The sequence below is a fragment of the Anser anser genome, assembly GCF_964211835.1.
Source record: "Anser anser genome assembly, chromosome: 10".
Lineage (NCBI taxonomy): Eukaryota > Metazoa > Chordata > Aves > Anseriformes > Anatidae > Anser > Anser anser.
In genome coordinates, this window is record NC_139730.1 from 22,880,283 (window position 1) to 22,894,579 (window position 14,297).

The following is a 14,297-nucleotide window of genomic DNA, read 5'->3' on the forward strand; positions in this document are numbered from 1 at the left end:
CCTCTCATTTCCTGTTGACCTTAGAAAAGTAGGAATTGAACCCACACAAGAGAAATCAAAATTCTCCATACTTCCCTTATATTATTTTCTAGTAGAGTCAGCTAATCAAGCTATCGGGCCCATACCCCGAAAATGATGGTTTAACCCCCTCCTCTACTAATGAACCCTTACGCGACCCCAATCATAACCTTCAGCCTCATCTTGGGCACCACAATCACAATTTCCAGCAACCACTGAGTTCTGGCCTGGACAGGACTGGAGATCAACGCACTAGCCATCATTCCCCTAATTGCCAAATCCCACCACCCACGAGCAGTAGAAGCCGCAACGAAATACTTCCTAACCCAAGCAGCTGCTTCCGCCCTGGTCCTATTCTCTAGCATAACCAATGCCTGAGTCACCGGCCAATGAGACATCACACAAATAAACCACCCAACCTCCTGTCTACTACTGACAGCAGCAATCGCTATTAAACTGGGCCTAGTGCCATTTCACTTCTGATTCCCAGAAGTACTACAAGGATCGCCACTAATAACAGCCCTGCTACTCTCGACCCTCATAAAATTCCCCCCACTAACCCTGCTCCTACTAACATCCAAATCCCTCGACCCAGCTCTACTCACCGCCATGGCCCTAGCCTCAACAGCACTAGGAGGCTGAATAGGACTGAACCAAACACAAACACGCAAAATCCTAGCCTTCTCGTCCATCTCCCACTTAGGCTGAATCGCCATCATCCTAGTTTACAGCCCCAAATTGGCCTTACTTACCTTCTACCTATACACAATCATAACATCAGCCGTATTCCTAGCCCTTAACAAAATCAAAGCCCTTAACCTATCCATGATCACAACCTCATGAACAAAAACCCCAGTGCTAAACGCCACCCTAATACTAGTACTTTTATCCCTAGCAGGCCTCCCCCCATTAACAGGCTTTATACCAAAGTGACTTATCATCCAAGAACTAACTAAACAGGAAATAACACCAGCAGCCATGGCAATTGCCATGCTATCACTGCTCAGCCTCTTCTTCTACCTACGCCTCGCATACCACTCAACAATTACCCTTCCCCCCAACTCCTCTAACCACATAAAACAATGATACACTAGCAAAGCCCCAAGCACACCTACTGCGGTCCTTGCCTCACTATCAATCCTCTTACTTCCCCTGTCCCCAATAATACATGCCATTGTCTAGAAACTTAGGATAACACCCCAAACCGAAGGCCTTCAAAGCCTTAAATAAGAGTTAAACCCTCTTAGTTTCTGCACATTAAGACTTACAGAATATTAACCTGTATCTTCTGAATGCAAGTCAGACGCTTTAATTAAGCTAAAGCCTCCCTAGACAGATGGGCTTCGATCCCACAAAACTCTAGTTAACAGCTAAATGCCTAAACCAATTGGCTTCTGCCTACAAAGACCCTGACGCACCCTAGTGCGCATCGATGAGCTTGCAACTCAACATGAATTTCACTACAGAGCCGATAAGAAGAGGAATTAAACCTCTGTAAAAAGGACTACAGCCTAACGCTTCAACACTCAGCCATCTTACCCGTCACCTTCATCAACCGATGACTATTTTCCACTAACCATAAGGATATTGGCACCCTGTACCTCATCTTCGGGGCATGAGCAGGAATAGTCGGCACCGCACTCAGCCTATTAATCCGTGCAGAACTAGGACAACCAGGAACTCTCCTAGGCGACGACCAAATTTACAATGTAATCGTTACCGCTCACGCCTTTGTAATAAGCTTCTTTATAGTCATACCCATCATGATCGGAGGATTCGGCAACTGATTAGTCCCCCTCATAATCGGTGCCCCCGACATAGCATTCCCGCGAATAAACAACATAAGCTTTTGACTCCTCCCCCCATCATTCCTCCTCCTACTAGCCTCATCCACTGTAGAAGCTGGCGCCGGCACAGGCTGAACTGTCTACCCTCCCCTAGCAGGTAACCTTGCCCACGCCGGAGCTTCAGTAGACCTGGCTATCTTCTCACTCCACTTAGCCGGTATCTCCTCCATCCTTGGGGCCATCAACTTTATCACCACAGCCATCAACATAAAACCCCCCGCACTCTCACAATACCAAACCCCACTATTTGTCTGATCCGTACTAATTACCGCCATCCTACTCCTTCTATCACTCCCCGTACTCGCCGCCGGTATTACAATATTACTAACTGATTGAAACCTAAACACCACATTCTTCGACCCCGCTGGAGGAGGAGACCCAATCCTGTACCAACACCTATTCTGATTCTTCGGACACCCAGAAGTCTATATTCTGATCCTACCGGGGTTCGGAATCATCTCACACGTAGTCACGTACTACTCAGGCAAAAAGGAGCCCTTCGGCTACATGGGAATAGTCTGAGCCATACTATCCATCGGCTTCCTAGGATTCATCGTCTGAGCTCACCACATGTTTACAGTAGGAATAGACGTTGATACCCGAGCCTACTTTACATCAGCCACTATAATCATTGCCATCCCTACCGGAATCAAAGTATTTAGCTGACTAGCCACCCTGCACGGAGGAACAATCAAATGAGACCCCCCCAATACTATGAGCTCTAGGATTTATCTTCCTATTTACCATCGGAGGATTAACAGGAATCGTTCTTGCAAACTCTTCCCTAGACATCGCCCTGCACGACACGTACTACGTAGCTGCCCACTTCCACTACGTCCTATCCATAGGCGCCGTCTTTGCCATTCTAGCAGGATTTACTCACTGATTCCCACTACTCACTGGGTTTACCCTACACCAAACATGAGCAAAAGCCCACTTCGGGGTAATATTTACAGGAGTAAACCTAACGTTCTTCCCCCAGCACTTCCTAGGCCTAGCAGGAATACCCCGACGATACTCGGACTATCCCGACGCCTACACACTATGAAACACCATTTCCTCCATCGGCTCCCTAATCTCAATAGTAGCCGTAATCATACTAATATTCATCATCTGAGAAGCCTTTTCGGCCAAACGAAAAGTCCTACAACCAGAACTAACTACCACAAACGTTGAATGAATCCACGGCTGCCCTCCCCCATACCATACTTTCGAGGAACCGGCCTTCGTCCAAGTACAAGAAAGGAAGGAATCGAACCCTCACATGCTGGTTTCAAGCCAACTGCATTAACCGCTCATGCTTCTTTCTTATGAGACGTTAGTAAACCAATTACATAGCCTTGTCAAGACTAAATCACAGGTAAAAATCCTGTACATCTCATGTGGCCAACCACTCCCAACTAGGATTCCAAGACGCCTCATCACCCATCATAGAAGAACTCGTTGAATTCCACGACCACGCCCTAATCGTTGCCCTAGCTATCTGCAGCCTAGTTCTCTACCTTTTAGCCCACATACTAACAGAAAAACTCTCGTCCAATGCTGTAGACGCCCAAGAAGTAGAGCTGATCTGGACAATCCTACCTGCTATCGTCCTGGTACTCCTCGCCCTCCCATCCCTACAAATCCTCTACATAATGGACAAAATCGACGAACCAGACCTCACCCTAAAAGCCATCGACCACCAATGATACTGAAGCTACGAATACACAGACTTCAAAGACCTATCATTCGACTCCTACATAGTGCCCACCCCAGACTTACCCAACGGCCACTTCCGACTGCTAGAAGTTGACCACCGCGTAGTTATCCCAATAGAATCCCCCATCCGCGTGATCATTACTGCAGGAGACGTACTCCACTCCTGAGCAGTCCCAACGCTCGGAGTTAAAACAGACGCAATCCCAGGCCGACTAAACCAAACTTCATTCATTACCACCCGGCCTGGGATTTTTTACGGACAATGCTCAGAAATTTGCGGGGCTAATCACAGCTACATACCCATTGTAGTAGAATCAACCCCACTCCCACATTTCGAGGCCTGATCGTCCCTTCTATCATCATCCTAATCATTAAGAAGCTATGCAACAGCACTAGCCTTTTAAGCTAGCCAAAGAGGGACTTCCCCCTCCTTAATGATATGCCACAGCTTAACCCCGCACCATGATTTTCAATCATAATTATAACCTGATTAACCCTAGCACTCCTCATCCAACCAAAACTACTAGCCTTCACCACAACCAACCCCCCATCAAATAAGACCTCCCTCACTACCAAACCCACACCATGATCCTGACCATGAACCTAAGCTTCTTTGACCAATTTTCCAGCCCCAATCTATTTGGCATCCCCTTAATCCTACTATCCCTACTCTTCCCAGCCCTACTATTCCCGTCCCCAAACAACCGATGAATCAACAACCTCCTTTCTACTATCCAAACATGACTCCTTCACCTAATCACAAAACAACTAATAGTCCCACTCAACAAAAATGGCCACAAATGAGCCATAATATTTACATCCCTAATAATCATACTTCTTACAATCAACCTTCTAGGCCTCCTTCCATATACATTCACCCCAACCACCCAACTATCTATGAACATAGCCCTAGCCTTCCCACTATGGCTCGCCACACTACTAACAGGCCTACGAAACCAACCATCAGCCTCTTTAGCCCACCTATTACCCGAAGGTACCCCTACACCCCTAATCCCCGCACTAATCCTGATCGAAACAACCAGCCTACTAATCCGCCCCCTAGCCCTCGGAGTCCGCCTTACAGCCAACCTTACAGCAGGACACTTACTCATCCAACTCATCTCTACAGCCTCCATTGCATTAATACCCACCCTTCCTGCAGTATCCATCCTAACAATAATCATCCTACTACTCCTAACCATCCTAGAAGTAGCAGTAGCCATAATCCAGGCCTACGTCTTCGTGCTCCTTCTAAGCCTATACTTACAAGAAAACATCTAATGGCACACCAAGCACACTCATACCACATAGTTGACCCAAGCCCTTGACCAATCTTCGGGGCAGCCGCCGCCCTACTCACAACCTCAGGATTAATCATGTGATTCCACTACAACTCATCCATACTACTAACCCTAGGCCTCATCTCAATACTCCTAGTAATACTCCAATGATGACGAGACATTGTACGAGAAAGCACCTTCCAAGGCCATCACACTCCCACAGTCCAAAAAGGCCTACGATACGGCATAATCCTTTTCATCACATCCGAAGCATTCTTCTTCTTAGGGTTCTTCTGAGCGTTCTTCCACTCGAGCCTGGCCCCAACCCCAGAACTAGGAGGCCAATGACCCCCAACAGGAATTAAACCACTCAACCCGATAGAAGTCCCCCTACTAAACACAGCCATCCTACTAGCCTCAGGCGTTACCGTAACGTGAGCCCATCACAGCATCACAGAAGGAAACCGAAAACACGCCATCCACGCCCTAACCCTAACGATCCTCCTGGGATTCTACTTCACAGCCCTACAAGCAATAGAATACCACGAAGCCCCATTCTCAATCGCCGATAGCGTCTACGGATCTACCTTCTTCGTTGCCACTGGATTCCACGGACTCCACGTAATCATCGGATCCTCCTTCCTGACCGTCTGCCTCTTCCGACTGATCAAGTTCCACTTTACATCAGACCACCACTTCGGATTCGAGGCAGCAGCCTGATACTGACACTTCGTAGACGTCATCTGACTATTCCTCTACATAACCATCTACTGATGAGGATCTTGCTCTTCTAGTATATTAATTACAATTGACTTCCAATCTCTAGAATCTGGTATAAACCCAGAGGAGAGCAATGAACGCACTCATGTTCATATTCGCCCTATCATCAATCCTAAGCGCCGCCCTAACCGCATTAAACTTCTGACTCGCCCAAATAAACCCCGACTCAGAGAAACTCTCACCGTACGAATGTGGATTCGACCCACTTGGATCTGCTCGATTACCATTCTCAGTCCGATTCTTCCTCAGTAGCCATCCTGTTCGTCCTATTCGACCTAGAAATCGCCCTCCTACTCCCCCTGCCATGAGCCGTCCAACTCCAATCCCCCCTAATGACCCTCACCTGAACTGTAGTGATCCTCCTTCTCCTAACACTCGGACTGGCCTACGAGTGAATTCAAGGGGGCCTAGAATGAGCAGAATAACAGAAAGTTAGTCTAACCAAAAAGATAGCTGGTTTCGACCCAGCAGATTACAGCCAACCCTGTAACTTTCTTATGTCGCCCCTACATTTAAGCTTCTACTCAGCCTTCATTTTCAGCGGACTAGGGCTAGCCTTCCACCGAACCCACCTAGTATCCGCCCTACTATGCCTTGAAAGCATAATATTATCGATATTCGTAGGCCTATCAATATGATCCATCGAAAACCAAGTCTCCTCATTCACCATGGTACCAATTCTCATGCTAACCTTCTCAGCGTGTGAGGCGGGCACAGGCCTGGCCATCCTAGTAGCCTCCACCCGCACACATGGCTCCGACCATCTACACAACCTAAACCTCCTGCAATGCTAAAAATCATCCTACCCACAATCATACTTCTTCCAACAGCCCTGCTGTCTCCACCAAAATTTCTATGGACTAACACCACCTTATACAGCCTCCTAATCGCTGCCCTAAGCCTACAGTGATTAATCCCAACCTACTACCCCTACAAATTTTTATCCAACTGAACAGGAATTGACCAAATCTCATCCCCCCTCCTAGTACTATCCTGCTGACTACTCCCACTCATAATCATAGCAAGCCAAAACCACCTGCAACAAGAACCCCTACAACGCAAACGAATCTTTATCTCAACCTTAGTCGCAGTCCAGCCATTCATCCTACTAGCCTTTTCCACCACAGAACTAGCACTATTTTACATCTCATTTGAAGCAACCCTCATTCCCACCCTAATCTTAATCACCCGATGGGGGAACCAACCAGAACGCCTAAGCGCTGGCATCTACCTGCTATTCTACACGCCAGTAAGCTCTCTACCCCTGCTAATCACAATCATACACCTATACGTGAAAATTGGCACCCTGCACCTGCCAACCCTACAACTAACCCACCCAACCCTATCCACCTCATGGACAGGAATACTATCAGGTCTAGCACTGCTCATAGCATTCATAGTAAAAGCCCCACTATACGGCCTACACCTCTGACTGCCAAAAGCCCACGTAGAAGCACCCATCGCAGGCTCAATACTCCTCGCCGCCCTACTACTAAAGCTAGGAGGATACGGAATTATACGAGTCACTCTATTTATGGGCCCACTGTCCAACCTCCTGCACTACCCCTTCCTAACCCTGGCCCTATGAGGCGCCCTAATGACTAGCTCAATCTGCCTACGACAGACAGACCTAAAATCACTAATCGCTTATTCATCCGTTAGCCACATAGGCCTAGTTATCGCCGCAGGAATAATCCAAACCCACTGATCATTCTCAGGGGCAATGATCCTAATAATTTCCCATGGACTAACTTCCTCCATACTATTCTGCCTAGCCAACACAAACTATGAACGTACGCACAGCCGAATTCTACTACTCACACGAGGCCTACAACCTCTCCTACCACTCATAGCTACCTGATGATTGCTGGCCAATCTAACAAACATAGCCTTACCCCCAACAACAAACCTCATAGCAGAGCTAACCATTATAATCACCTTATTCAACTGATCTGCCTTCACGATCATCCTAACAGGAATCGCAACCCTACTAACCGCCTCCTACACCTTATTCATACTACTAATGACCCAACGAGGCTCAATCCCCTCCCACATCACATCTATGCAAAACTCAACCACGCGAGAACACCTGCTCATAACACTCCACATTATCCCAATATTCCTCCTAATCCTCAAACCCGAACTGATCTCCGGAATCCCCTCATGCAAGTATAGTTTAAACCAAACATTAGACTGTGATTCTAAGAATAGAAGTTCAAACCTTCTTACCTGCCGAGGGGAGGGTTTAACCAACAAGAGCTGCTAACTCTTACATCTGAGCCTAAAACCTCAGCCCCCTTACTTTTAAAGGATAACAGCAATCCACTGGTCTTAGGAACCACCCATCTTGGTGCAAATCCAAGTAAAAGTAGTGAACCCCACACTACTAATCAACTCCCTCACACTACTCACGCTGACAATCCTCCTAACCCCAATCATCCTGCCATTTCTATTTAAAAACTTTAAAAACACCCCACAAGCCACCACCCGCGCTGTTAAAACCGCATTCCTAATTAGCCTAGCCCCTACAACCGCATTCATCTACTCGGGAGTAGAATCTGTCACCTGCCACTGGGAGTGAAAATTCATTATAAACTTTAAAATCCCCCTGAGCCTAAAAATAGACCAATACTCAATAACATTTCTTCCAATCGCCCTATTTGTAACATGATCAATCCTACAATTCGCCATATGATACATGGCCTCAGAGCCATACGTAACAAAATTTTTCACCTACCTACTGACATTCCTAGTTGCCATACTCCTCCTAACAACCGCAAACAACATATTCCTCCTATTCGTAGGCTGGGAAGGAGTACGAATCATGTCCTTCCTTCTCATCGGCTGATGACAAGGCCGAGCAGATGCCAACACCGCCGCCCTACGAGCCGTAATCTACAACCGAATCGGAGACATCGGACTGATCCTGAGCATAGCATGACTAGCTTCAACATTCAACACCTGAGAGATCCAACAAGCCGTACACCCCCACCAAACCCCAATCCTCCCCCTCATAGGATTAATCCTCGCAGCCGCAGGAAAATCCGCCCAATTTGGACTCCACCCATGACTGCCCGCAGCAATAGAAGGCCCCACCCCAGTATCAGCCCTACTGCACTCCAGTACCATAGTAGTAGCCGGAATCTTCCTGCTCATCCGCATGCACCCCCTGCTAGCCACCAACCAGACAGCCCTAACTGCCTGCCTATGCCTAGGTGCTCTATCAACCCTATTCGCTGCCACATGCGCCCTAACCCAAAATGACATCAAAAAAATCATTGCTTTCTCAACATCCAGCCAACTAGGACTAATAATAGTCACTATCGGACTAAACCTCCCACAACTAGCCTTCCTACACATCTCAACCCATGCCTTCTTTAAAGCCATACTATTCCTATGCTCAGGGTCTATCATCCACAACCTAAACGGAGAACAAGATATCCGAAAGATAGGAGGCCTACAGAAAATACTCCCAGTCACTACTTCCTGCCTAACCATCGGAAACCTGGCGCTGATAGGAACCCCATTCCTAGCCGGATTCTACTCAAAAGACCTCATCATCGAAAGCTTAAACACATCATACCTAAATACTTGAGCCCTACTCCTAACCCTTATAGCCACAGCATTCACCGCAACCTACAGCATCCGCATAACCATCCTAGTCCAAGCTGGACAAACCCGAATCCCCCCAATAGTATCAATAAACGAAAACAACCCACTAATCACCGCCCCCCTAACCCGACTCGCCCTAGGCAGCATTACAGCAGGAATAATCATTACCTCTTTCATCACACCAACCAAAACCCCCCCAATAACCATACCCCTTATCACCAAAACCGCTGCCATCCTCATAACAATCCTAGGAATCATCCTAGGCCCCTCATGTACAGGGCCACACCCCTCTAACGGCGCAAGCTTACATAGAAACATTATTAACAGACCTAGACAGATACAAAAACCCCTACAAGACCACGTATTAACTAACCCTGTTAACCCGACTCAGGAGCGCCTATAAGAGCGATTAAAATCTGTGAAAGGAACTCGGCAAATTAATAAGGCCCGACTGTTTACCAAAAACATAGCCTTCAGCAAATTAAACAAGTATTGAAGGTGATGCCTGCCCGGTGACTTAGGTTTAACGGCCGCGGTATCCTAACCGTGCAAAGGTAGCGCAATCAATTGTCCCATAAATCGAGACTTGTATGAATGGCTAAACGAGGTCTTAACTGTCTCTCACAGATAATCAGTGAAATTGATCTCCCCGTGCAAAAGCGGGGATGTGAACATAAGACGAGAAGACCCTGTGGAACTTAAAAATCAACGACCACCGCGAATCCTCAATCAACCCCACTGGGGCCACTACCATCGCAGAGCCTGGTCGATATTTTTCGGTTGGGGCGACCTTGGAGGAGAACAAATCCTCCAAAAACAAGACCATACCTCTTTACCTAGAGCTACCCCTCAAAGTGCTAACAGTGACCAGACCCAATATAATTGATTAATGGACCAAGCTACCCCAGGGATAACAGCGCAATCCCCCTCAAGAGCCCATATCGACAGGGGGGTTTACGACCTCGATGTTGGATCAGGACATCCTAATGGTGCAGCCGCTATTAAGGGTTCGTTTGTTCAACGATTAACAGTCCTACGTGATCTGAGTTCAGACCGGAGCAATCCAGGTCGGTTTCTATCTATGACACACTCTCCCCAGTACGAAAGGACCGGGAAAGTGGGGCCAATACCACAAGCACGCCCCCCCCCTCTAAGCAGTGAAACCAACTAAACCGTGAAGAGGGCCTTCCCCCACCACTTTCAATCCTAGAAAAGGACCAGCTAGAGTGGCAGAGCCCGGCAAGTGCAGAAGGCTTAAGCCCTTTCCCCAGAGGTTCAAATCCTCTCCCTAGCTTCACCCATGATTCAAATAACAACACTAAGCTGCCTCGTTATATCCCTCCTATACATCATCCCAATCCTGATTGCCGTAGCCTTCCTAACCCTAGTAGAACGGAAAATCCTAAGCTACATACAATCCCGCAAAGGCCCTAACGTTGTCGGGCCTTTTGGCCTACTTCAACCATTTGCGGACGGACTGAAACTATTTACCAAAGAGCCCATCCGACCCTCTACCTCTTCCCCACTTCTATTCATTCTGATACCAATACTAGCCCTTGTCCTAGCCCTCACCACTTGAGCACCACTACCACTCCCATTTCCCCTAGCAGATCTAAACCTCGGAGTTCTCTTCCTAATAGCCATGTCAAGCCTAGCCGTCTACTCAGTCCTATGATCAGGCTGAGCCTCGAACTCAAAATACGCACTAATCGGAGCCCTACGGGCAGTAGCACAGACCATTTCATACGAAGTGACACTGGCCATAATCCTGCTATCAATAATCATACTAAGCGGAAGCTACACACTCAGCTCCTTTGCCATCGCACAGGAGCCTCTATACTTCATTTTCTCCTCATGACCCCTAGCAATAATATGATACGTATCCACCCTAGCAGAGACAAACCGAGCTCCTTTTGACCTCACAGAGGGTGAATCTGAGCTAGTCTCAGGGTTTAACGTTGAATACGCCGCAGGACCCTTCGCCTTATTCTTCCTAGCTGAATATGCGAACATTATGCTAATAAATACACTTACAGCCATCATATTCCTAAACCCAAGCGCCCTAGGGCCACCCACAGAACTATTCCCCGTCATCCTAGCCACAAAAGTCCTCCTACTATCTTCTGGTTTCTTATGGGTCCGAGCTTCATACCCACGATTCCGATATGACCAACTAATGCACCTACTATGAAAAAACTTCCTACCCCTCACACTAGCTCTGTGCCTCTGACACATCAGCATACCTATCTGCTATGCAGGCCTACCTCCTTACATAAGGAAATGTGCCTGAACTACAAAGGGTCACTATGATAAAGTGAACATAGAGGTATAACAGCCCTCTCATTTCCTGTTGACCTTAGAAAAGTAGGAATTGAACCCACACAAGAGAAATCAAAATTCTCCATACTTCCCTTATATTATTTTCTAGTAGAGTCAGCTAATCAAGCTATCGGGCCCATACCCCGAAAATGATGGTTTAACCCCCTCCTCTACTAATGAACCCTTACGCGACCCCAATCATAACCTTCAGCCTCATCTTGGGCACCACAATCACAATTTCCAGCAACCACTGAGTTCTGGCCTGGACAGGACTGGAGATCAACGCACTAGCCATCATTCCCCTAATTGCCAAATCCCACCACCCACGAGCAGTAGAAGCCGCAACGAAATACTTCCTAACCCAAGCAGCTGCTTCCGCCCTGGTCCTATTCTCTAGCATAACCAATGCCTGAGTCACCGGCCAATGAGACATCACACAAATAAACCACCCAACCTCCTGTCTACTACTGACAGCAGCAATCGCTATTAAACTGGGCCTAGTGCCATTTCACTTCTGATTCCCAGAAGTACTACAAGGATCGCCACTAATAACAGCCCTGCTACTCTCGACCCTCATAAAATTCCCCCCACTAACCCTGCTCCTACTAACATCCAAATCCCTCGACCCAGCTCTACTCACCGCCATGGCCCTAGCCTCAACAGCACTAGGAGGCTGAATAGGACTGAACCAAACACAAACACGCAAAATCCTAGCCTTCTCGTCCATCTCCCACTTAGGCTGAATCGCCATCATCCTAGTTTACAGCCCCAAATTGGCCTTACTTACCTTCTACCTATACACAATCATAACATCAGCCGTATTCCTAGCCCTTAACAAAATCAAAGCCCTTAACCTATCCATGATCACAACCTCATGAACAAAAACCCCAGTGCTAAACGCCACCCTAATACTAGTACTTTTATCCCTAGCAGGCCTCCCCCCATTAACAGGCTTTATACCAAAGTGACTTATCATCCAAGAACTAACTAAACAGGAAATAACACCAGCAGCCATGGCAATTGCCATGCTATCACTGCTCAGCCTCTTCTTCTACCTACGCCTCGCATACCACTCAACAATTACCCTTCCCCCCAACTCCTCTAACCACATAAAACAATGATACACTAGCAAAGCCCCAAGCACACCTACTGCGGTCCTTGCCTCACTATCAATCCTCTTACTTCCCCTGTCCCCAATAATACATGCCATTGTCTAGAAACTTAGGATAACACCCCAAACCGAAGGCCTTCAAAGCCTTAAATAAGAGTTAAACCCTCTTAGTTTCTGCACATTAAGACTTACAGAATATTAACCTGTATCTTCTGAATGCAAGTCAGACGCTTTAATTAAGCTAAAGCCTCCCTAGACAGATGGGCTTCGATCCCACAAAACTCTAGTTAACAGCTAAATGCCTAAACCAATTGGCTTCTGCCTACAAAGACCATACCCCTTATCACCAAAACTGCTGCCATCCTCATAACAATCCTAGGAATCATCCTAGCCCTAGAACTATCGAACATAACACACACCCTCACTCACCCCAAACCAAACCCCCTCATAAACTTCTCCTCTGCATTAGGGTACTTCAACCCCCTAGTACACCGATTCTTCTCCAAAAACCTACTAGAAAAGGGACAAAACATTGCCCTACACTTGATCGACCTCTCCTGACTCAAAAAAATAGGGCCAGAGGGCCTTGCTGAACTACAAGTAGCCGCAAGCAAAGCCGCAACCTCAATACACACAGGGCTAATTAAGGCCTACCTAGGATCCTTCGCCCTCTCCATCCTGGTAATAATCCTAATAACACACAGACTCACTAATGGCCCCTAACATCCGCAAATCCCATCCCCTACTAAAAATAATCAACAACTCCCTAATCGACCTACCCGCCCCCTCCAACATCTCTGCCTGATGAAACTTCGGCTCCCTTCTAGCCATCTGCTTAGCCACACAAATCCTAACAGGCCTGCTACTAGCCATACACTACACCGCAGACACTTCACTCGCCTTCTCCTCAGTAGCTCACACATGCCGAGACGTCCAGTACGGATGGCTCATCCGCAACCTCCACGCCAACGGTGCTTCGCTCTTCTTTATCTGCATCTACTTACACATCGGACGAGGCCTCTACTACGGCTCCTACCTATACAAAGAAACCTGAAACACAGGAGTAATCCTCCTACTCACCCTAATAGCAACTGCCTTCGTAGGGTATGTCCTACCATGAGGACAAATGTCATTCTGAGGGGCCACCGTAATCACCAACCTATTCTCAGCCATCCCGTACATTGGGCAAACTCTAGTAGAATGAGCCTGAGGAGGATTCTCAGTAGACAATCCAACCTTAACCCGATTCTTCGCCATCCACTTCCTACTGCCCTTCCTAATTGCAGGAATCACCCTAGTCCACCTAACCTTCCTACACGAATCAGGCTCAAATAACCCACTAGGAATCGTATCAGACTGCGACAAAATCCCATTCCACCCATACTTCTCCATTAAAGACAGCTTAGGGCTTACCCTAATAATCACCCCTCTAATAGCACTAGCCCTATTTTCACCGAACCTCCTGGTTCTTGGAATCCTAGTTGGGAGTGGTTGGCCACATGAGATGTACAGGATTTTTACCTGTGATTTAGTCTTGACAAGGCTATGTTTACTAACATCTCATAAGAAAGAAGCATGAGCGGTTAATGCAGTTGGCTTGAAACCCATCCCCAGTGGTGCAAGTGCACT

At 47.3% G+C, this 14,297-nt stretch overlaps 1 long non-coding RNA gene across 1 annotated transcript in view; it reads right to left on the reverse strand.

Moving 5' to 3' along the window:
* Positions 1-1,270: 1,270 nt before the first annotated feature.
* Positions 1,271-14,297, reverse strand: part of LOC310904899 — a 163,242-nt gene continuing 150,215 nt past the window's right edge. The window contains exon 2 of the long non-coding RNA XR_014588679.1: positions 1,271-14,127. This is a non-coding gene — a long non-coding RNA (uncharacterized lncRNA). The remainder of the gene's footprint in view (positions 14,128-14,297) is intronic.